At 44.1% G+C, this 24,751-nt stretch overlaps 1 long non-coding RNA gene across 1 annotated transcript; it reads left to right on the top strand.

Moving 5' to 3' along the window:
* Positions 1–2,650: 2,650 nt before the first annotated feature.
* LOC108589401 (uncharacterized) lies at positions 2,651–3,332 on the top strand. The gene is made up of 2 exons (XR_001908624.4): positions 2,651–2,871; positions 3,080–3,332. It is a non-coding gene; the product is annotated as an uncharacterized LOC108589401 (long non-coding RNA).
* Positions 3,333–24,751: the final 21,419 nt, after the last annotated feature.

Below are 24,751 nucleotides of genomic sequence, written 5' to 3'. Positions count from 1 at the left end.
TAGCCTCTGAAAGAAATCAGTCAGGGAATAATTCAGAGACACTTACCTGCATGTGAATTCTTCATTAATATAGAAGGGAGAACTGGCATTAGATTGTTTTCAGCAAATAAAAGTAAAATCAAAATTTAGAAAAGAGGAATGGGGAGGAGAAAAAATGTCTTGGACCATTGCGATTTTGCTCCCTTTGGATAAGCAACTCGGCAGAAGGCTATCAAAGAAGTCACTGTAACCTGTCTTCTCTGGACCCATGTGACTTGGTCACCACAGGAAACAATGACAAGCTGGGCACAGTAACACACAACTGTAATAGCAGCACTTTGGGAGGCTGAGGCAGGTGGATTGCTTGAGCTCAGTTGGAGAGCAGCCTAGCCAACATGGTGAAACCCCATCTCTACAAAAAGATACAAAAATTAGCCAGCCAGCATTGGTGTATGCTGGCAGTCCCAGCTACTCAGGAGGCTGAGGTGGGGAGGATCACCTGAGCCTGGGGAGGTCAAGGCTGCAGTGAGCCATGATCATGCTACATTATGACCATGCCACTGCATGGCTGCCTTGGCAAGAGACCAAGACCTTGTCTCAAAAATCAAATGAAACGTCTTAGAGGTTTACCTGTGCATCCTATGCCACAGAATATCAGTGTGTAATGTCCTCCATGTCATTCTGTTGTATCATCCCCTGTTGAGTCACAAAGCCACCTAGCCCCTTATTAGAATATCCTGGCACATGGCCATGGATGGTGGCTCACACCTGAAATCCCAGCACTTTGGGAGGCCAAGGCAGATGAATCTGTTGAGCCCAGGAGTCAGAGACCAACATAAGCAACAAAGCAAGACCCTATCTCTAAAAAAAAATAACCTGAATGTCGTTGTGCTTGCCAATAGATCCAGTTACTATGGAGGCTGAGGTGTGAGGATCATTGGAGCCCAGGAAGTGGAGGTTGCCGTGAGCTGAGATCACACCACTGCACTCCACACTGGGTGACAGAGGGAGACCTACTTTAAAAAAAAAAGGAGGAGAGGGAGAAGAAAGTTTGTTGTGCCAGCAAGTAAATGAATAAAGGGACAGTATTAGAGTTGAGAAATAAATTGGAATATGATTTGGTACGTCTCTTACAGAAGATAAATTTGCTAAATGTGCTGAAGTTAGATGTGTTCTACAAGGCCTGATGCAGTGGCTCATGCCTGTAAATCCTGGCACTTTCTGAGGCCTTGGAGCTGCTTCAGCCCAGGAGTTTGGAGACCAGCATGTGCCACATGGTGAAATCCCTTCTCTACAAAACATACAAAAATTAGCAGGGCATGATGGCCCACAACTGTAGTTCCAGGTACTGGGAAGGCTGAGATGGGAGGATCACTTGAGCCTGGGAAGTGGAGCCTGCAGTGAGACGTGATCGGGCCACTGTGCTCCAGCCTGAGAGACAGAATGAGACCCCACCACAAAGACTAAAACTAAAAATTAAAAAGCCTGTAACATGGCAGTGGCACATCCAGTTCTCTACACTATAGGAATATCAGTGGCCAAAGAGATGTGTGCAAGAAAGATGATTGCAGGATTCTTCAAAATCCCAAAACCATAAAGCCAACCTCATTTCAAACACATTTTGGAAAGGATTAAATAAATCATGCACAAACTGAGGGGAAAATGCTGTTTTCAAAAACGATGGGGAGGATTATGATGACGATGAATGATTTTACTGGTCACATTATGTAAATCCAGGCACATCCTGGGGATATGACACCTCTCTAATCTTCCTGTTAAAAAAAAAAACAAAAAACAAAACAAAAAACCAAGGCTGGTATAAAACCCATCCAAGCCTATGCAGGGCAGCATGAGGATTTTATCGCGCCAGAGGGACTCCTTTGGTCCCTGTTTCTTGTACACAGGCACAAGACGACAAGACATTTCAGGAGATGCTCTGTCAGAATTGGATCTGTGAGGGGCGTGGCTCTTGACAGGGATCCCTGTTAACTGTGACTAGAATCCTGAGAAGAGAAAACCCTCCCTGAAATGGGCATGTCCCTGGCTGGCCTAGAACCACCAACCTTTCGGAGTTAGCACTATGGGAAGAAACGGGAGATTCTCTAGTGAGTGATAATACATGAACCCTCTTAAAGTCAGAGGAGGCGTTCCTGGGTGGGCTCGAACCACCAACCTTTTGGTTAACAGCCAAATGCGCTAACCAAGTGAGCCGCAGAGACAGGTGCTGGTGGTTTCACAGGGTGCTAGAGGCAGGGCCCTCACCAACCTTCCCGCATCCCTTCCAGCCTCAGGGCTGCCCCGGCAGAACGGTGAGCAAGACCTGGGGAACCTGGAGAGATTAGAGCGGCGAGTCCGTTGGTCCCTTAGGACACCGGCGCATTGGGAGATTCTGGAGTCAGAGGACAGCGGAATGGCCTTTGCCCGCCCTGCCCCACCGCTGCTTCAGAAGCCCCCGGAAACACCCCGGGTCCGCGACCCGGGTGGAGTCACCTGGGGGTCGAAGGGAAGCTCAACGCCCGGCGGGCTCCTGGGATGGCTCTTCCCCTTCTTTGAGCCGCCTTCACCCAGAGGGGAAGCCTGTGCCCACCCTGCTCCGTCGCTTTCGAGGCCGCTGCGGAGTTTCCGCTGCTGTCTTCTGATCCTGTGTGCCGCACGGGGGCTCCACCAGGGCAGGGATGTGGTGAGGGTCCTTCGTGGGTCCCCTCGCGGGGAGCAGGGTCCGGCACTCAGCAGGGCGCACAACTTGGACTAGTCGACTGAACGCATCGTCACCTTTGGCTTTTAGTCCTTTGAAGAGCCTTGAGAATGGAAGTCATGAGATTTTTCCATGGAAATTCCGTTTACGTGCGTCACATAGCGTTTATTCGGGTTGATTTCTCTGCACTCTGCGGGGTGAGCAAAGGGGAGAGCCTCCAGGGCTCCTTCTGCGCGGTGGAGCCTGGGCGCGCAGCTGGGCTGGGGTCGGGTCGTGGGGCCGGACGGCGGGAGCGGGAAAGGGAAAAGCAGGGAAAGAAGCCATGGAGCGGCGGACCAGACAACCAGACCTCCTAAGAGGCTTGTGCAGAGGCACTGGCGGTGAGATGTCATTTTGTTATTGCAGCAGAATGGAGAGGAATTGAGGGGAAAACGGAGACAGAACCTGAAAGAGCCCAAATGAGAGAACATGTAGCTCCCAAGAATAAGATCTTTCAGAAGAACTAGCGTGAAAACCAAGCATCTGGGAACCCTGAAATCCATGCAGGAGTACATCTCGTGACCCTCTGCGTTCCTTTAGGCAAAAGGACTTCCTTCCACTGTTTGTTCAATTGCTTGTGTTTGTTTAATAAATAAAGCGCTTTCCATTATCTTCGAAATTGCGTTGGTTCTATTACTTTAGGATTACAAACAATGTTGCACTCATCATTCTTGTTCACTTCTCACTGGTCACTGGTGTGTTTCTATAGGGAGAGGCCTGGAGAGCATTTGTTCTCGAATAGTGATCACATGGTTTTTATATCAGTCCATTTTCTTTCCTATTTTGGCTTGTTAGCTATAATTCTTTCTTTTCTTATGTCAGTGACGGCTTTAGGGTTTCTAGACTACATCTTGATAGTCTGCCATCAAGTGACATTATACCTCCGCTTCTGGCCTTTATGCTAGTGTTGTCATGTAATTTGATTTTAGACATGTTCTAAACCCCAACATCAAAGTACTCACATAGAGATTTTCAGTCATCTATATTTGTTTGTGGAGGTCCAGATTTCTGTCTGGTATCCTTATCTGAGGCCTAGAGGACTTCTTTGACGTTTCTTGTAGTGTGGGTCAGCGAATACTTTCATATATCTTTATGTCTTTAATTTCATTTGTATTTTACTTTTAGTTTAAGAGCAGAAGTTTAATAGGTGAAAGAAAGAAAAAAGCTCTCTCGTGCAGAGAAAGGGTCCCAAATGGGTTTCCCTATTTGTATTTTCTTTTTTTTAGATGGAGTTTTGCTCCATCATCCAGGCTGAAGTGCAGTGGCATGATCTCAGCTCACTGCAACCTCCATCTCCTGGGTTCAAGTGATTCTCATGCTTAAGCCTCCTGAGTAGCTGGGATTTTAGGTACGTGCCACCACAACTGGCTGATTTTTGTATTTTTAGTAGAGGCAAGGCTTTGCCATGTTGGCCAGGCTGGTCTCTGACTCCCTGACCTCAAGTGATCTGCCTGCTTCCCAAAGTGCTGGGATTACAGGCCTGAGTCACCATGCCTGGCCTCATTTTTTGTATGTCTTTGAATGTCCTTACTAAGTCACGTTCTTGAAAGATTTTTCATTGCACCATAGAATTCCAAAATAAGTTTTTTCTCTTTCACTATTTAGGATGTTGCCACTTTGACATCTTGTCATCGATATGCCATCTTTTCTGTTTTTGTAAAACTTGCATAAAGGAGGCCTCCTAAACTTGTTATGTAATTTTTGGAATGTGTATTTAAATTAAAAAACTTTTTCTTTATTATACTTTAGGTTTTTGGATACATGTGCAGAATGTGCATGTTTATTACATGTGCCTATACATGTGCTATGGTGGTTTGCTGCACCCATCAACCTGTCATCTACATTAGGTGTTTGTCCTAATGTTATCTCTTCCTTTTGCCCCCTACCCCCCAACAGGCCCTGGTGTGTGATGTTACCTTCCCTGTGTGTATGTGTTCTCATTTTTCAACTCGCACTTATGAGTGAGAACATACAATGTTTGGTTTTCTGTTCTTGCATCAATTTGCTGAGAATGATAATTTCCAGCTTCATCCATTCCACACAAAGGACATTAGCTCATTCTTTTTTATGGCTACATAGTATTCCATGGTGTATATCTGCCACATTTTCTTTATCCATTCTATCATTGATGGGCATTTGGGTTGGTTCCAAGTCTTTGCTATTGAAGAGTGCTGCAATAAACATACATGTGCTTGTGTCCTTATAGTAGAATGATTTTAAATCCTTTGGGTATGTACCCAGTAACGGGATTGCTGGGTCAAATGGCATTTCTGGTTCTAGGTCCTTGAGAAATTACCACACTGTCTTCCACAATTGTTGGACTAAATTTAGAATATTAAAAGGGGCTGGGTGAGGTGGCTCACATTTGTAATCTGGACACTTTGAGAGGGAGAGATGAAAGGATTTGACTGAGGCCCAGAGTTGGAGACCAGCCAGGACAAGATAGCAAGACACACTCTCTCTCCATATATATATCTGTATGTATGTGTGTATATTGTGTGTGTATTTATATGTCTACACACACACACACACACACACACACACACACACACATAGATACATCCATTATGAAAGTCCTAGATTCATCTTAAATTCCAACAAAAGTGCACTTAACATAAAATGTCCCCACCCTGAGGGTCAAACCTACCTGCTGGTGTGTAATTTGTGTTTGTGTGACTTGTTAATAGCGTTTACTTTCCCTAGCATAGTGCTTTTCAGGTTTTTCTCACACCTGAATGTCCAGTATAAAACCTGCCAGAATTCATTTCTTTTGTGACGTTTCTTTGAGAACACTCCAGGGTTTTGTTTTATTTATTTATTTTATACCTTTAAAAAGCATAGAGACAAAGACTGGCAACTGGCATATATTACTATATTAGTCTGAGTTCTCCAGAGAAAGAAAAAGAGCAGGACACACACACACACACACACACACACACACACACACACACAGAGAGAGAGAGAGAGAGAGAGAGAGAGAGAGAGAGAGAGAGAGAGAGAGAGAGATATTTACATTGGCTCATGTGATTATGAATCAGAAAATTCCAGGTCTACACTGAGTAAGCTGTAGACCCAGGAGAGTCGAATATAGTTCACCACCAAGTCCAAGGCCCAAGGCAGAAGACTGATGTCCCAGCTCAAAGGCAGTGAGACAGACAGACTTCTTTCTTAGACTTTCGTTCGGTTCAAGCCTTCTGTGGGCTGGATGAGGCCCATGCACACTGGGGAAGGCAATCTGCTTTACTCAGTTTACCAATTCAAATGTCAATCGCATCCAGAAACACCCTCAGAGACACAGTGAGAAATAATGTCTAACCAAGTATCCGGACACCCCCTGGCCCAGTCAAATTATCCCAAAAGTAACCTTCACAAACAGTCTCAGTAAAAGTGATGAGTAAATGTAGCATCATGTCCTGCCAAGAAAGACATTTTGGTCTTTTCTCTATTGTTGATTTTTCACGCATCACTCATTAATGACAAGATTGCCAGAAGAGAAAGGTGATCCCAACTGATAAACATATTAAAGAAACTGGATTAGTAAACATGAATAACTTCCAGGTAGATAAGGCCAAGGCAAGGAAATCACACTGAACACAGGCTGTGTTTTGGGAGGGAGGGGATTTTAAACAACAAGGAAAATCAACACTAAATGAACATATGAGAGAAAAGAATTGGGAAGACTAAACATGGGATATTTATGAAACTATCATTCACATATGCATATTATATACAGAGACATTTTATTAAATGTCTCTGTATATAATAGATAATGTATATGACAAATGACATAAATGCATATATTTATATATATAATTCCATTGAAAGAAAGTATTACATAGGGATGTGGAAGAGGTTGAGTTAACTTTATAATCACTAACATTATAATCTGGTCCACTGAAATTGGAAAAATATGTAGAAAAATAAGACGAACGAGAGAGAGAAGGTGTGGTAGGGAACGAATGCTCTATTAGACAGCATGGAGAAATCACCAGGTAAAGGAGAATGAAAACCCTTCCCTTTGTTTTATTGCCTGGAGCCTGATAAGTGCTCTGAATTCCTGGGAAAGCCAGCAGGTGAGAGTGTTGGAGCCAGGGGGGGTGAGTCGTGACTGGGGGTGTGGGAATCCATGGGGAAGCAAAAGAGACACAAGCAAAGAACTCAGTTTCAATACTCGAGTTATTATGGCATGTGTCAGGGACTGTGCATCCCCCGACCCTCACTGAGCACCTTCAATGTGTCCTCTCCACAGGCCCAGATGCTGCTCCTTATCTCATGTGACCTCCCTCCTCCTAAGGACAGGGCTCCTCTCATTCCTCAGCTGAGGGCACCGCCTGGCAGATGAGCACCAGGCAGCCCCAGGGGCTCCAGGAGGAGACATGGAGTGGGAAGGAGAGTAACGATGAACATGACCCAGGGTTTTAAGGAAATCTGAGCAGAAGTGGATTCTGTGAGAAGGAAACTGAGGATATGGCCATGGACATGAGTGGAGATGTTGGACTAAATGGAGTTTCATAAAGAGACTCATTTGTACACTTTCCACGAGAAGGTTGCCCTTTATTGTTTTATTTCAAAATGCGGTGAAACACAGAGCAAGAAGCTGGATGTGTCAGGAGACTGACTTGTGGGCCCAGGATTTGCACTTTTACTCAATGTGCCTAATAGGCTGTTACTGAAAGTGCTTGATAGGGGAATTTGACTTAAAAAGGGATATTGATGGAGTTGAAGACAACTGGCAAAAGAGACTTTCTAAGGAAACACAGGAAGAGGGGTCCCTAGAAAGTGGAGATTCTAACAGTTGCTCTTTTCACACAAAACAATGCATGTGACATCACTTCCTAAGTGCTAATTTACCAGAAAGATAGCAATAAGGTAACATCTATTCATACATTTTCTGAGCAATTTTTATTGAATTAGCCCTTTGGAAACTATACTAATTAATGTTTTCAACAACAATTGAATGTGGATATGATTTTTCAGGTCTCTCAGATGATGGAACTGAGATGAAAATACCAGCACCGCAAATGACTTGGCCAAGGTGAATAATGAGTGTGAGTTAAACCCAGGACCAGAGGGCAGATTTGATCCAAAACTCCAGGCTCTTGCTCACCTCTCTGGGCTGGAGCATCGTGGATTTCTACTTGACTCTGAGAGAGCATGAAGAGACACCACTGCCTCCTCCCCTCATAGCACCATTACCACCAGTGCCTGGATTAGAGCTTCCTGGCCCACATTCCTTCCCTATCTTGGAAGGGCCATTGGTTCCCAGGATCATCAGAAAATACTTGCAAAATACAGATCTGATAAAGTGCTTGGGTCCAAATGAAACAAAGAACTCTTCAAACTCAGTAATAAGAAAGTGAACAACCCAATTTAAAAGTAGGTAAAAGATCTGAACACCTCACCAAAAAGATACACAGATAGCAAATAGGTATATGAAAGAGAAACTCATAGTCACTTGTCATCAGAAAATTGCACGTGAAAACAATGAGGTAACAGATCATACCTATTAGAGTGGCTAAAATCTGTAAAAAGTGACAATCTTAAAATCTATCAAACAAATAGAGCTACAGGAACTCTCATTGATTGTTGGAAGAAATGCAAAATGGTACAATCGCTTTAGAAAATAGTTTGGGAGTTATTTGTGTGTTTTTTTTTTTCTTTTGCTTGTTAAAGCTAAACATAGTCTTGCTGTATAATCTCACAGTGGCAGTTTGATTAGCCAAATGAGATGAAAACTTACGTTCACTCAAAAACCTGCACACAAATATTTACAGCAGTTTTATTTATTATCCCCCAAAACTAGAAGTAAACAAGATGTCCTTTGCAACAAGTGAATGGACAAACAAAATTTTGCTGTATCCATACACTGGAAGGCTCGTCAGTGATGCAAAGAAATGAGCTCTCAAGCCATGAAAAGACGTAAAGGAATGTCCAATTGATAACACTTGAAAGAAGCCAGTCTGAAGACCTACATACCCTATCATTCCAACTGCAGGACATTCTGAGAAAGTCAAAAAGATACAAATGATCAGTGGTTGCCAAGGGCGAAGAAGGGAAAGGAGGGATGAATTAGTGAAGCACGGGGAGTTTTCAGCAGTGAAACTATTACATATGATACTGTATTGGGGATTCATGACACTGTGCAATTTTGAAAACCCACAGAATTCTTAAAAAAGAAAAAAAAGATAAAAGATGGAACCCTTAATATAAACTATAGACTTTAGTTAATTACAATAATCAATATTGGTTCATCCAGTGTCACAAACGTACCACACTATTGCAAGATACTAATGAGGGAAATTATGTATTGAAGGACAGGCAGCACATGGGAACCTCTACAGAATCTGCTCAATTTATCTGTAAGCCTAGAACTGTCCTATAAAGTAATACCTATACATTTTTTTAAATTAGAATGTGAAAGCTCCAATCTTTGGTGGCATCCTGATATTGTGAGGCTAATACTGGGCATTGAGATGCACAACCTAGAGTCAGAGCAGTTGAAGATTTCAATATCTGTGCTTCACCCTCTGTCCTGGGGGTGCCCCTGGAATCCAGAGAGCAGATCAGTTAGGTCATAGTGGCATCAGCACTCCAGATAGTGCAGGTTCTGGTAAGGACAGGGCGAAACCACCTTGGATGGCAGAACTTGCTAAATACTTGGAACCACAGATCAAAGGAGAAGGAGACAGGGAGGAGCCACAGGCTACAGAATAAGCTCCTTGACTGAAAGATAAAGGTGCCTTCAGAGATTTGGCAAATTCTGAGAAAGAATTGGAAGTCAGAAAAATAACTTAGATTTCAAAGCAAAGTGGTCTATTTCAAAAGAAAGGGAGACTGGGAGCAGTGGCTCACACCTGTAATACCAGCACTTTGGGAGGCTGAGGCGGGCAAATCACCTGAGGTCAGGAGTTCGAGACCAGCCTGACCAATATGGTAAAACCTTATCTCTACTTAAAAACAAAAAAATTAGCTGGGTATGGGGGCGCGCTCCTGTAGTCCCACCTACTTGGGAGGCTGACGCAGAAGAATCGGTGGAACCTGGGAGGCGGAAGTTGTAGTGAGCTGAGATCATGGTACTGCACTCCAGCCAGGTGTCAGAGAGAGACTCCATTTCAAAAAAAAAGAAAGAAAGAAAGGGAAGGAAGGAAGGAAAAAAGGGAGAGAGGGAGGAAGGAAGGGAGGGAACTTAGGTGAAGACTAAAATATCCAAGGATGGGCTCAAACCATAATCCTTTCCATTAATGGCCACATGCTAACTAATTATAGCCCAGAGAAATGATACTGTAACATCAAATACAGCTAGCATGGGGTGAGAAGTTGCTCCCCAGCCTCTCCATTCTCCTCCAAGGACACAGTCAGAATTCACTGGGAACAGAGATATTGAATCTGGCCTTTGGGTGAGTTTGGACAACCACATGAAGGATCAGGGACACAAGACACCAGAACACCAGGCCATGACCTTCCCCACTGCCCCTTGCCTGTTTTGAAAGCAGCCCCACTGTAGGTGGGGACTTCAGCACCAGGTCTGATGTTGTCCATTTGCTTTCTCACTGGGCTTCTCTCCTGGCACTGGCTCCTACTTCCCCAGAACCCAATAAGTAGCCTCCTGGGAAGGACAAAAACTGGCTGTGCCCCTTTCTCTCTGACACCTCTCGATGCCTGCAGAGGTGGCCTCCAGACCCACTTCATGAGTCATGACTTGAGACTTGCTCACAATGATATACCTATCCCAGAGCAGGGCCTGATACTTCATAGCCACACCATGAAGCTCAGTGAAAGGAGACATCCCCCACATGGCCCTGGAGGTCCAAGAATTCCACAGTGGCCCAGAGCTTTCTAGTCCCAAAAGATCCCAGACTGAGAGATGTGAAAGGCTTTAGAAAGTGGCCATCCTTTCAAACCATTATACTGGCCGCTGCACCATGTTCCCCCATCCTGGACATGTCTAGAGGACACCAGCCACAAAAACACACATATTCCCACCCAGGATAGTCAGCAGTGTTAATTTGGGGGATGCCAATAGGCAGAAAAGGGGGGAACCATGAAAGCTGAAGAGGAGAAAGCAGGTGGAAGTGAGGCATCCAAGTGGAAACAGAGAGAGAAAATAAAGGCGGGTAGAGAATGAGGGGGCTCAGGAGGAGAGACAGAGAGAGAGAGAGAGAGAGAGAGAGAGAGAGAGAGAGAGAGAGAGAGGCAGATCTAGCCACTGAGGAATAATCCTGAAGAGAACACTTGTCTGCTTAAGTAAAATAATTTACACCCAACCAGGGGCAAGGGCACTGCAGGTGTGGGTGCCATGCCCTGGTCATGCTGTGATGTTTAGGGACCATGACATCTTCCCTTTGAATCTAAATCATAATAGAGAGGGGACGCTGTCCCTATCTAGCTGGTAATGCCTTGTGATTTTGCCTTTTGGATCTGGTGGCTCTTCACGTCTGCTCACTTTGTGGGAGGCACCTCTTGGTGCACCAAATCAGGACGATTCAAAAATCAGAACCTTGGAGACCTCACTGGAAGCCCAGAGCAGCGGGAGCTGGTGGCATTCCCAGGGTGAAGTCCAAGAGGTAGCAGTGCTGAGTCTCCACACGGCCTCAGGAGGATGGAAGGGGCAATCTCTTGGTGAGTGCCCACATCCCCAGGTACCTCTGCCTAGGTGGAAATGGGCCCCATGCCTAGCTTTTCCCTGAACAGGCCCTAGCCAGGCATCCAGGGTACTGGCTGAGTCCTGGGTGATGCAAATCCCTGAGTCTTGACCTCGCGGTGGCTGGAAGGAGAAACTGTGATCCTTCCACTTGGAACTGGACTTGCAAAGAAAATGGCTCCTTCTGCTGTCAATTTCCTTGGACTTTGGCAACTGGATTCGGTCTTCTTGAGTGGAAGCAGGACCCTTTTGGGTCACCCCAGGAATGGGGTGGCCTTGGATCTGCCGGTCCTGCCCAGGCCTTGAGGACTGGCTGATGTTCATCACCTCTGTTGGAGTCGCTGAACTCACATTCACCAGTAAAGATACCCCAAAATGTCCTGACTAGGAACACCCTCCTCCACTTCCTCTCGGACTGTGGTGGGCCGTTTTTCTGTGAGTGTAGGCTGTGTGGAAGGTTGGTAGTGGGTAGGGTGGGAGTCTAGAGAAGGAAGAAGAATGGTGGCCAAGGAGGGGTGGAGGAGGAGGAGGAGGAGGAGGAGGAGGCAGGAAGGATAGAGAGCTGGAGGGGGCTGGGAAAAGGAGTGTGGGGGGCTGTGAGGAAGAGAGCGAGGAGGAAGGAGGGAGTTGGAAATAGAATGACAGGAGGAGGAGAAGGGGGAGGAGAAAGAGGAGGAGGAGAAGGCAGAAGAAGAAGAAGAGCAGAAATCCCAGCATATTCCAAATCCCATTCTGGAAACGGTCAGTGGTGCTCCATGGACAGAGGAAACAGGACAGTTGCAAAGAAAAAGAAGGAAACCCCAGTGGGCAGGAAACTCCGGCAACTCTGCCGAGCTGGTGGCTTTTATGGAGGCCTAAATATAGCTCTCTGGGTTCCTATCCCAAATAGTGCTGAATCTCCGAGATAGAAACCTAAAGAGAAGAGCAGAGAGACGTCAGTCTGGGGCGACTCCTCCTATTGTAGTTTAAAGGTACTCAGGTGCTGTGTGACCAGAAGAAAAGAGCTGTGAAGGAAATTCCGGTGACTCTGGAAGCTGAAAATTCACTTGCAAATGCCAATAACTGAGACTGCTCTTGGCTGGCGGTTCCATGGTGTAATGGTGAGCACTCTGGAATCCGAATCTCAGAGATCCGAGTTCAAATCTCGGTAAGACCTTGTGGTTTGCTGTGCACAAAAGCTGGTCTTTTACTCTGGAGCCCCTCCCACCTCAAAGATAAAGTGAACGGGATGTGGATTCCGTTCGCCCTTTGTTTCAAGTCCTGGGTCACAGGTGAGAAAGATTTGGGTCCCAGAGAAGGAAGTCCCGCAGTGGCAGGGCTGCTGCAAGTTTCGGCCTCTCCTGCTCCCGCCTCGCAATGCGTCCCCTGTGATGTCACTCGCGCTCTCCTATCCCCTCCTAAGGGGGCCGGGGCCCAGAAACTGGGTTCTCACAGTGGCCTGGTCCACAGGGAAATTGCTGAAACATCCAATCGGAGTCACCAAGCCTGGAGGATCCCCGTCCTGAGCGACCCTCCTGGCCCCAGGCAATCGGAGGGCCAGAGCCCACAATCAGCGTCTCAGCAACCCAGTAAATCCCTCACCCCGTGACCCTGGGTTTTGGAGTGAGAGGTCTCCTTCACTAAAATTGCTGCTATGCCTCAATCCTAGACGGGGAGATTCCTTTCACCCAAAAAATCTCGTAATGGCACCCATTGTCTTTTTCGTAAAAAATGGTGGTATGAGAAATTTTGATGGGGTTAGCTCTGTCAGTCATTGGTGATTGTGTCTGGGTTTAGAGTAGATGATTGGGGACCTAACTTAGGAGTAATACTGTTTTATTCAGATGGCTCATCCTATTCCGAATGTTAATTTACTCTGTTCTTCATATTCAGATTTTTATGCCGAATTTCTAGCTCCCACGTCTCTATTGCGGGCTCTTTGTCGCTGTTTCACTAAGCTTTGGAACCTGACTCTGGAAATCTCATTCTTTGGTCCCAAGATCTCAGCCAGAAAGGGAAATCCGCACCACAGGCTCTTAAGCTCGTGGACTGGGAGCCCTGGTCCTGATCCTCCGCAGCCTGGAAGGATCTCCTGCAGGGCCACAGGGAAGAGGAGGCTGAGCAGCCCAGAAGGATGAGTGTTGGACGGTGGGGCTCTCCCTTGACTGGCCAGGACCCCGCCCCAAAAAGAAGATGTCACCTTAGGATGAGACAGATGCAAAAACGTTTTCTTCTGCTCAGCAGAACACTTTGGATGAGGCTCATGGGGTGTTTTGAGAGCGAGCAAAGATGTCCCTCCAGGCGCTCAGGACCATCGCTCTGATTTTCATATTGTGAAAATATGAAAAATTTCAGCAGTTACAAAGGACTGAAAAGCACTGCAGTCTTTGAGGGGGTCAGTTTGGAGGGTGTGGGGAGGTGTGGTGGGGGGCGGGAGAGAGGTGTCTTGTTGGCTCCTTGGAGTGGACCGGCAGGAAGGAAAACACACACAATCCGTTTCCTTTTGCAGGCTGGACTGAAGGGCCTGAGATGGAAAATTGCACAGTCAAAGAGTATCAGGTACATTGAAAATTGCTATCCCTAGAGAGAAGTGCAGGGCCAGGACACTGCCATCATTACTGCTGTTCACCACCAGCTTGGCAGCATGTGTGAATTTCATAAGTGTATAGTGAACGCAAATCACTCCTGTTTACAACCAACTGATAACAATTCCTTACAGATTTCCTTGTTCCTTCTCCACTCCAACTGCTAAACTTGTCTAAACTTAGAGGAAAAAAAGAAAACATTTGTTTTTACATACGATATTGTTTAAGTTGATCCTCAGCCCACCCTCCTCAAGTAGCTGAGATCACAGGTATACAACACGGTGTCCAGCTAATTTTTGTATATTTTGTAGTGATGGGGATTTTGCCATATTGGCCAGGCTGATCTTGAACTCCTGGACTCAAGTGATCTGCCCACCTGGGCCTCCCAAAGTGCTGGGATTAAGTGCTGGCCTGCATGCCCAGCCATCATTTGTATTTTGCATTTAAATATTTTATAGTCACATGTATCATTCCTCAAAGATTCTGGGTTTTGTAGCATGTGAATGATGGGGTTCAGGACATGCTACTCCAAAATATAATAACTTGGGCTCTTAAATATTTTATACTAGAGGAATTTGAGAAAACAACAAGAGCAGGATGGCCACTGTCACCCTCTGCCTGCCCTTCTTCCCTGAAGCCAATCATATGGCTCTCACATGAGAGGTGCCCTCTCTGTACCCAGAAGAAAGGTGCATCATTGTGTCTGAAGATACAAAGACACAGAGAAGAGTCTGAACATATAGGTCTGCTATGTTTCCCCCAGTATATTACCTACAGTATATTAGATTGTACTGTAGGGCTGATGGCCCACAGGGTCATGGGGTGTCTCTTATGCTGTGCTGAGGCACACAATCTGAGAAATAAAGAGACAGAACACAGAAGTACAAAGAAAATGCAGCTGGGCTCAGGAGGCCATGCCACCTATGAGTGGAGTCAGGTGAGGCTCCCAATGTCCAGAAGCATGAGTATTTATTGTGTATAAGTTAGGGGGTAGAGCAATGAGTGAAGTAGTCTTTAAGAATAGTGATAGGGTCATGAGCAATAAAACAAGGGCTCAACCCCCATTAGGTCACCTAGGCTGGGAGGGGGACAGCTCAAAGCAAAGGGTCCATTCCCATTAGGTCACTGAGGCATGGGGGTGGGCCGTGCGCAGTGAAGAGGGTGCCGTGTGCAATACCTCTGTCTATGGGAAAGCTACTAAGAAGATTTATAGGAGGATGCTTTAAGTCACATAGCAGTGACAGAGCTGTCAGGGTCTATGCCACCTGCTGGGAGCTTCCAATGAGTTCTGTGGGGGAATGCTCTTCCAGCAGCACAGTAACAAGAGCTGATAAAGTTCACAGTCACCAAGGTGCGATTGCCATTCTGAGGGCAGCCGTCCACAAATCTGGAGCAAGGTCCTACAACACCTTTATCAGGAGGAGTGGCTCTTGCCCCAAGCCTGACGTACAGCGGCTATTTTGACAATACTGAACGCTGCCTCCTGGGCCACGGATTCTTGTCCTGGTATAACTGCTTTTCCCTAAAATCATGCTGCGCACTGTGTTTGCTCTAGGCATTTCCCTGATTATAAGCTGCTTATTCCTTAATTCATGCTCTGTACTGTATCTACTCTAGGCATTCCTCTGATTATAAACTAAGATATAGATTCATATATATATTATGTATATTATACATTATATATATATTATATATATATATGGAAATAACTGAGTGGTAAGATATTCTTTAGGCACTCATTCTATGAACTAATATGTGATTATATAGAGAGGATTGTATAAAGAAAAATAACTGAGTAGTAACACTATAAACTGAGATATTCTCCAAGCCCTAATTCTATAAACTAATATATAATTAAATAAAGAATTATATAAAAGAAAATAACTGAATAGTAACACTATAAACTGAGATATTCTCCAGGTCTTAATTGTGAGAGGATTCTGCTTAGCTCTCCTTCCTTTGTATCTATACCTTACCCACATTTCCCCGTTTCTTTTGTTTTACAAGTGTGGTTATGGCCACCATGGACTGAGATTGTTGCATATTATGTTTGTGAAATTTTCAAATACAGAAACATGTAATTAACAAGGTAAAAATGCAAGCAACAATCACAATGATGGCAACAAGAAGAACCCACCTAGGAACAGACCATTTTCTAAACCACTTAATTAGATTAAGGTCAGAGAGGCCTTGTATGATGCCTTCAAAAGTTTCTGAACCTGGGACAGTAGTTAGATGTGCCGGAGAACCCTCAAAAATTTGTTGCTTCTGGTGGTTCATGTCCAAGGTGAGGTTATCATCCCAGGACAGCAGGTGGTGGTATATAGTGTCCCGGGGTGAAGTTTAGAATTTTAATTGAAAGGAGCAATGCAAGAATCAGACGTGTTCCAGTCACATTGTAACAGAGCACGATGCTCAAGATTTAAAAGGCTGTCGCCCAGCCAAATGATACTTTGGCGAAGGTCAGTAACTTGATTAGCCAAATGTTGATCAATCTGGGACTGGGAATTCTAGAGAGTAGTTGAATTATTTTGCCAAAGTTCAACCAAGTGAGCTGCTTGAATGCAGTTTTGTGTGGCCATGCCAGCAGTCGCAGCTGAGGCCGTGACAGCAATCAGTCCAATGACCGCTGCTATCAAGGTAAAGATAAAGTGATGGGTGCGATGTAAAATGTCCTTGAGGATTTGAGTTACAATGTGCATAGAGGGAGGGGACTCCCATGGATGATGTAATACAACAGAAACCCAAACTCCCTCCCTAGCCCTGACCAGCAATACATTAGAGTTAACAGAAAAGGTAGCATCTAGACAAAAAACAATTTGCAATTGTTACAGTCAATAGAGTTGGTGAAAAAGGAAACGAAAAATTTACCAACCAGTAACATCTAAGGAGGCTTAACACAACTGCGAATAGGTATTATGTCTTTGGGAGTAAAGTGTAGACGGTGTAGAGTGTCACCAGAGCTGCGACCATAAGAGTCCATGAAAACATTTCAAAAGTGAAGTCCACTGAGAGCAGCAGCCAGCTTCCACAGTTCAGGGTGTTCCAGTCCAACAAGACGGTGAATCACCTTAGAGCACGGTGCAACGATGACAGCGTGAGACCATTTGTAGGGAAGTGGTGAGGTCCGTAGGCGAGGAACGTGATGCAGAACTTGATGCAGTGCTGAGTGTGTCGTGTCCTCCGTGAAGAGATGAGAATATTTCTGGCAGTCTGGGTGTTGTCCAGTGCAATTATGCCAATAGAAACCTTTAGGAGCCCAGTCAACAATGATAGCATTATCAAGGGGGCCCAGTATGTTTCCAACTGGTGCATTACAGTGGTCCCAATGAACCAAAGGCAATGACAGTTGTGGGACTAATAAGTGAAGATAAAATGACATAAACATATACTGGGTCTGGAAAGAAGCATTACTGGCCCCAGATACAACCCACATCCATGCCTGGGGACCAATAGGGAGACAGCCGGGAGTGGGCCCAAGGCAAAGAGAAGAAAATTTAAATTCAATAGAGGCATTATAAAGGGTACCTTCTTCCCTTTGATGAACAGGTAGGTGGTTGTCATTAGAGACAGGCAGGAGAGCACTACAGTTAGTATAGATTTCTATGGAAGAGTCCATCCAAGAAACAGAGCATACAGTGGTGGGGTGAATGTATATATGCCCAGTAGGAAAAATTAACAGAGTTGAGAGATACAGAAGCAGTGAAACCCATCAGAATGAAATGGATAATGAGAGCAGCAGCAAGAGTATGGCTGGGAGTGGGTGGAATGTTGCACCGTTCTGTAGTGTGACAAGCCATATTCACAAGTGGATCAATTTGTGAGAAAGTGAGTAGAGGTGAATGAAGCGGGCTTTCATTAACAGGATGGTGAGGAGAATGGGGAGGAGGGGCAGGAGTTAGAGGAGGAGGAGGAGGAGGGTGGGGTAAACTGCCGAGGTGGTGAGAAGAAGCATGGCAGCCAGAAGAGTTGTGATTAGGGAGATGGATGATATGATCATCCAGAAGTTGGTCCATCAGATTTGGGGCTCTCCTGTGATTTCCGTGGGGGCAGCGGTGGGAGCTCATGTTGTTCTTCAGGGATGAGCTTAAGAAGCCATGATGGAATCCAAACAGGATCAGGAGAGTTATCTGTGGAAATGCAAGCAAATCCTCAGCCCGTAGTTATAAGAGTACATGACGTCCATTTTGCAGTGGATGAGTCTCCACCACACTTATTTCCGTTCCTGGGGGTTATGCTGAACTGCTGTAAAATGTTGTTCCACAGCCGTGTAGGCTTGAGACCTGCTAAAGTTCAGAAATTTTAAACAACACTAGATGCAATCTGGCCTGGGGAGTAGAACAATCATTGTCATCTGGTTTTTGTTGTTTATTTAACTGTTCCTTGAGAGTCCTGTTAGCCCTTTCAACCAGGGCCTGTCCTTGTGACTTATAAGGAATGCTGGTGGTATGTTGAATATTCCATTTCTCTAGAAAACATTGAAATGACTTACTAGTATATCCTGGTCCATTATCAGTTTTTAGTTTTGCAGGTATGCCCATCACAGAGAAGCATGAGAGCACATGCCTTTTTTTAAAAACATTTTTATTGCATTTTAGGTTTTGGGGTACATGTGCAGAACATGCAAGAGAGTTGCATAGGTACACACATGGCAGTGTGTTTTGCTTCCTTTTTTCCCCTTCACCCACATTTGGCATTTCTCTCCAGGCTATTCCTCCCCAGTTCCTCCCTTCGCTGGCCCTCCCCTTTTCCCCCCAATAGACCCCAGTGTTTATTACTCCCTTTCCTGTGTCCATGTGTTCTCATTTTTCATCACCCGCCTATGAGTGAGAATATGTGGTATTTAATTTTCTGTTCTTGTGTCAGTTTGCTGGGAATGATGTTCTCCAGATTCATTCACGTCCCTACAAACGACACGAACTCATCATTTCTGATTGCTGCATAATATTCCATGGTGTATATGTGCCACATTTTCCCAATGCAGTCTATCATCAGTGGGCATTTGGGTTGGTTCCAGGTCTTTGCTATTGTAAACAGTGCTGCAATGAACATTCATGTGCATGTGTCCTTATAGTAGAATGATTTATAGTCCTTTGGATATATACCCAGTAATGGGATTGCTGGGTCAAATGGAATTTCTATTTCTAAGGCCTTGAGGAATCGCCACACTGTCTTCCACAATGGTTGAACTAATTTACACTCCCACCAATAGTGTAAAAGTGTTCCTATTTCTCCACATCCTCTCCAGCATCTGTTGTCTCCAGATTTTTTAATGATCGCCATTCTAACTGGAGTGAGATGGTATCTCAATGTGGTTTTGATTTGCATCTCTCTGATGACCAGTGATGATGAGCATTTTTTCATATGATTGTTGGCCTCCTATATGTCTTCTTTTGTAAAGTGTATGTTCATATCTTTTGCACATTTTTAAATGGGCTTGTTTGTTTTCTTCCTGTAAATCTGTTTGAGTTCTTTGTAAATTCTGGATATCAGCCCTTTGTCAGATGGGTAAACTGCAAAAGTTCTTTCCCATTCTGTTAGTTGCGGATTCACTTTAGTGACTGTTTCTTTTGCCATGCAGAAGCTGTGGAGTTTCATTAGGTCCCATTTGTCTATTTTGGCTTTTGTTGTCAATGCTTTTTGTGTTTTGGTCATGAAGTCCTTTCCTACTCCTGTGTCCTGGATGGTTTTGCCTAGATTTTCTTCTACGGTTTTCATGGTGCCAGGTCTTATGTTTAAGTCTTTAATCCATGTGGAGTTAATTTTAGTGTAAGGTGTCAGGAAGGGGTCCAGTTTCTGCTTTCTGCACATGGCTAGCCAGTTTTTCCAACACCATTTATTAAACAGGGAATCCTTTCACCATTGCTTGTTTTTGTCAGGTTTATCAAAGATTGTATGGTTGTAGATATGTTGTGTTGCCTTCGATGCCTCTGTTTTGTTCCATTGGTCTATATCTCTGTTTTGTACCATGCTATTTTGATTACTGTAGCCTTGTAGTATAGTTTGAAATCTGGTAGTGTGATGCCGCCGCTGTTTTCTTTTTGCTTATAATTAACTTGGCTATGTGGGCTCTCTTTTGGTTTCATATGAAGTTCATGGTTGTTTTTTCCAGTTCTGTGAAGAAAGTCAATGGTAGCTTGATGGGGATAGTGTTTAGTCTGTAAATTACTTTGGGCAGTATAGCCATTTTCACGATATTAATTCTTCCTAACCATGAACATGGAATGTTTCTTCATCTGTTTGTGTCCTCTTTTATTTCGTGGAGCAGTGGTTTGTAGTTTTCCTTGAAGAGGTCCCTTACGTTCCTTGTGAGTTGTATTCCTAGGTATTTTATTCTTTTTGTAGCAATTGTAAGTGGCAGTTTGTTCTTGATTTGGCTTTCTTTAAGTCTGTTATTGGTATATAAGAATGCTTGTGATTTTTGCACATTGATTTTATATCCTGAGACTTTGCTGAAGTTGCTTATCAGTTTCAGGAGTTTTTGGGCTGAGGCGATGGGGTCTTCTAGGTATACTATCATGTCGTCTGCAAATAGAGACAATTTGGCTTCCACCTTTCCTATTTGAATACCCTTTATTTCTTTTTCTTGCCTGATTGCTCTGGCTAGAACTTCCAGTACTATATTGAATAGAAGTGGTGAAAGAGGGCATCCTTGTCTAGTGCCGGATTTCAAAGGGAATGCTTCTATTTTTTGCCCATTCAGTATGATATTGGCTGTTGGTTTGTCGTAAATAGCTTTTATTACTTTGAGATACGTTCCATCGATACCGAGTTTATTGAGGGTTTTTAGCATAAAGGACTGTTGAATTTTGTCGAATGCCTTCTCTGCATCAATTGAGATAATCATGTGGTTTCTGTTTTTGGTTCTGTTTATGTGGTGAATTACGTTTATAGACTTGCGTATGTTGAACCAGCCTTGCATCCCTGGGATAAATCCTACTTGATCACGATGGGTAAGTTTTTTGATTTGCTGTTGCAATCAGCTTGCCAATATTTTATTGAAGATTTTTGCATCCATGTTCATCATGGATATTGGCCTGAAGTTTTCTTTTCTTGTTGGGTCTCTGCCGGGTTTTGGTATCAGGATGATGTTGGTCTCATAAAATGATTTGGGAAGGATTTCCTCTGTTTGGATTATTTGGAATAGTTTCAGAAGGAATGGTACCAGCTCCTCTTTGTGTGTCTGGTAGAATTCGGCTGTGAACCCATCTGGACCTGGGCTTTTTTTTTTTGTGGTAGGCTCTTAATGGCTGCCTTGACTTCTGACCTTGATATTGGTCTATTCATAGTTTCAGCTTCCTCCTGGTTTAGGCTTGGGAGGACACAGGAGTCCAGGAATTTATCCATTTCTTCCAGGTTTACTAGTTTATGTGCATAGAGTTGTTTGTAATATTCTCTGATGATGGTTTGAATTTCTGTGGAATCTGTCGTGATTTCCCCTTTATCATTTTGTATTACATCTATTTGGTTGTTTTCTCTCTCTCTCTCTTTTTTTTTTAATCAATCTGGCTAGTGGTTTGTCCATTTTGTTGATCTTTTCACAAAACTAGCTCTTGTATTTATTGATTTTTTGAAGGGTTTTTCGTGTCTCTATCTCCTTCTGTTCAGCTCTCATCTTAGTTATTTCTTGTCTTCTGCTAGGTTTTGAGTTTTTTTTAATCTTGCTCCTCTAGCTCTTTCAATTTAGACAATAGGGTGTTAATTTTGGATTTCTCCATTCTCCTCATATGGGCACTTATTGCTATATATTTCTTTCTAGAGACTGCTTAAATGTGTCCCAGAGATTCTGGCATGTTGTGTCTTCGTTCTCATTGGTTTTGAAGAACTTCTTTATTTCTGCCTTCATTTCATTGTTTATCCAGTCAACATTCAAGAGCCAGTTGTTCAGTTTCCATGAAGCTGTGCGGTTCTGGGTTGGTTTCTGAATTCTGAGTTCTAACTTGATTGCACTATGGTCTGAGAGACTGTTTGTTATAATTTTAGTTGTTTTGCATTTGCTGAGGAGTGCTTTACTTCCCATTATGTGGTCAATTTTAGAGTAGGTGTGATGTGGTGCTGAGAAGAATGTATATTCGGGGTAGAGAGTTCTGTAAATGTCTATCAGGTTTGCTTGTTCCAGGTCTGAGTTCAAGCCCTGGAGATCCTTGTTGATTTTCTGTCTGGTTGATCTGTCTATTATTGACAGTGGAGTGTTAAAGTCTTCCACTATTATTGTGTGGGAGTCTAAGTCTCTTTTTAAGTCATTAAGAACTTGTTTTATATATCTGGGTGCTCCTGTATTGGGTCCATATATGTTTAGGATTGGTAGCTCTTTTTGTTGTATTGATCCTTTTACCATTATGTAATGGCCTTTTTTGTCTCTTTTGATCTTTGTTGCTTTAAAGTCTATTTTATCAGAGATGAGAATTGCAACTCCAGCTTTTTTTTTTGCTCTCCATTTGCTTGGTAAATCTTCCCCCATCGCTTTATTTTGAGCCTTTGTGTATCCTTGCATGTGAGATGGGTTTCCTGGATACAACACACTGATGGGTTTTGGTTTTTTATCCAATTTGCCAGTCCGTGTCTTTTGATTGGTGCATTTAGTCCATTTACATTTAGGGTTAATATTGTTATGTGTGAATTTGATACTGCCATTTTGATGCTAGCTGGCTGTTTTGCCCTTTAGTTGATGTAGATTCTTCATTATGTTGATGCTTTTCAGCATTTAGTGTGATTTTGGAGTGGCTGGTACTGTTTGTTCCTTTCTATGTGTAATGCCTCTTTCAGGAGCTCTTGTAAAGCAGGCCTGGTGGTGACAAAATCTCTGAGTACTTGCTTGTTCACAAAGGATTTTATTTTTCCTTCACTTATGAAGCTCAGTTCGGCTGGATATGAAATTCTGGGTTGAAAGTTCTTTTCTTTAAGGATGTTGAATATTGGCCCCCACTCTCTTCTGGCTTGTAGTGTTTCTGCTGAGAGATCTGCTGAGTCTGATGGGCTTCCCTTTGTAAGTGACCCAACCTTTCTCTCTGGCTTCCCTTAGTATTTTCTCCTTTATTTCAACCCTGGTGAATCTGATGATTATGTGCCTTGGGGTTGCTCTTCTTGCGAAATATCTTTGTGGTGTTCTCTGTATTTCCTGCATTTGAGTGTTGGCCTGCCTTGCTAGGTGGGGGAAATTTTCCTGGATTATATCCTGAAGAGTATTTTCCAGCTTGGATTCATTCTCTTCATCACATTCTGGTACACCTATCAAACGTAGGTTATGTCTCTTTACATAGTCTCACATTTTTTTGGAGACTTTGTTCATTCCTTTTTGCACTTTTTTCTTTAATCTTGGTTTCTCGTTTAATTTCATTGAGTTGATCTTCGACTTCTGATATTCTTTCTTCTGCTTGGTCAATTTGGCTGTTGAAACTTGTGCATGCTTAGCGAAGTTCTTGTATTGGGTTTTTCAGCTCCTTCAATTAATTCATATTCCTCTCTATGTTATCCATTCTTGTTATCATTTCCTCAAATCTTTTTTCAAGGTTCTTAGTTTCTTTGCATTGATTTAAAACATGTTCTTTTAGCTCAAAAAAGTTTTTCATTATCCACTTTCTGAAGTCTAATTCCATCATTTCGTCACAGTCATTCTCTGTCCAGCTTTGTTCCCTTGCTGGTGAGGAGTTTTGGTCCTTTGTAGGAGTCGTGGTGTTCTGGTTTTGGGTGTTTTCTTCCTTTTTGCGCTGGTTTCTTCCCATCTTTGTGGAATTATCCACCTGTCGTCTTAGTAGTTGCTGACTTTTCACTTGGGTCTCTGAGTGGACGCCCAGATTGTTAATGATGAAGTATTTCTGTAACTTGGTTTTTCTTCTACCAATCTAGCCCCTCCACTGTACAACTGCTGAGGTCCACTCCAGGCCCTGCTAGTCTGGGGTGCACCTATAGCAGCTGCAGAACAGTGAGGGATGCTACCAGTTTCTTTTTCTGCTATTTTTGTCCCAGAATGATGCCTGCCAAATGTCAGTCTTCTGGATATAGAGGGGTCAGGGAGCTGCTTGAGGAGACAGTCTGTACTTTATAGGAGTTCAAGTGCTGATCTGTGAGCTCTGTTGTTCATTCAGGGCTGTTAGGCTTCTACATTTAATTCTGCTGCAGCAGAACTCATTAAAAAAAACCCTTTTTTTCTTAGATGCTCTGTCTTGGGGGGTTGGGGTTTTATTTGTGTGTCCGTTGCACTGTCCTGCCCAGCTAGGAGGCAGTCTAGTCACTATTTGCCTGCTGAGGCTCTGCCCTCCTGGTGTGAGGTTCGCCCTGTTGCTGCAGGCTCTGCCTTGCTGATGTGGTCTCCTCCCGGCTGCCACAGGCTACGCCCTGCAGTGGAGTCTCTCTGTTGTGGCGGGTTGCCTCAGCAACGGCAGGCTGCGTCAGCAGTGGGAGTGTATCTCAGTAGGGGTGGGTTGCCTTGGTAATGGCAAAAGCCCCTCCTCCAACAAACTGCACCATCCTGGGTTCAGCTGTGCCCACAGTGAAACTCTCCACCTGAAGCATTTGGAATCACCGTTTTGTTTGTCTCACTGCCCTGGGCCAAACGCCATTTCCCTGGAATCTCCTGGCCTGTCTCACTGTCCAAGTCCCATTCAATCAAATGGATATGCCAATCTGCCCTCTCAAGTTTCAGATTGCTGGTTCAACAGGGTACCCAGACCAGTGCACTTTGCGCGGAGCACTGTGGAGCACCACTGTGCTGCAGCACAGGCCGCTGGCTGCACCAGCCAAAACTGCTTCACTGGCATCCCACGTCTCTTTTATACCTGGAAATTTCCCTGTTCTGTGGGCAACAAAAGTCCATCTGGAAATGCGGCCCTGACT

Source organism: Callithrix jacchus, chromosome 21 (assembly GCF_049354715.1).
Source record: "Callithrix jacchus isolate 240 chromosome 21, calJac240_pri, whole genome shotgun sequence".
Classification (NCBI taxonomy): Eukaryota; Metazoa; Chordata; class Mammalia; order Primates; family Cebidae; genus Callithrix; species Callithrix jacchus.
Note: the sequence above shows the minus strand (reverse complement) of the source record. Positions and strands in the feature narration are given on the sequence as shown.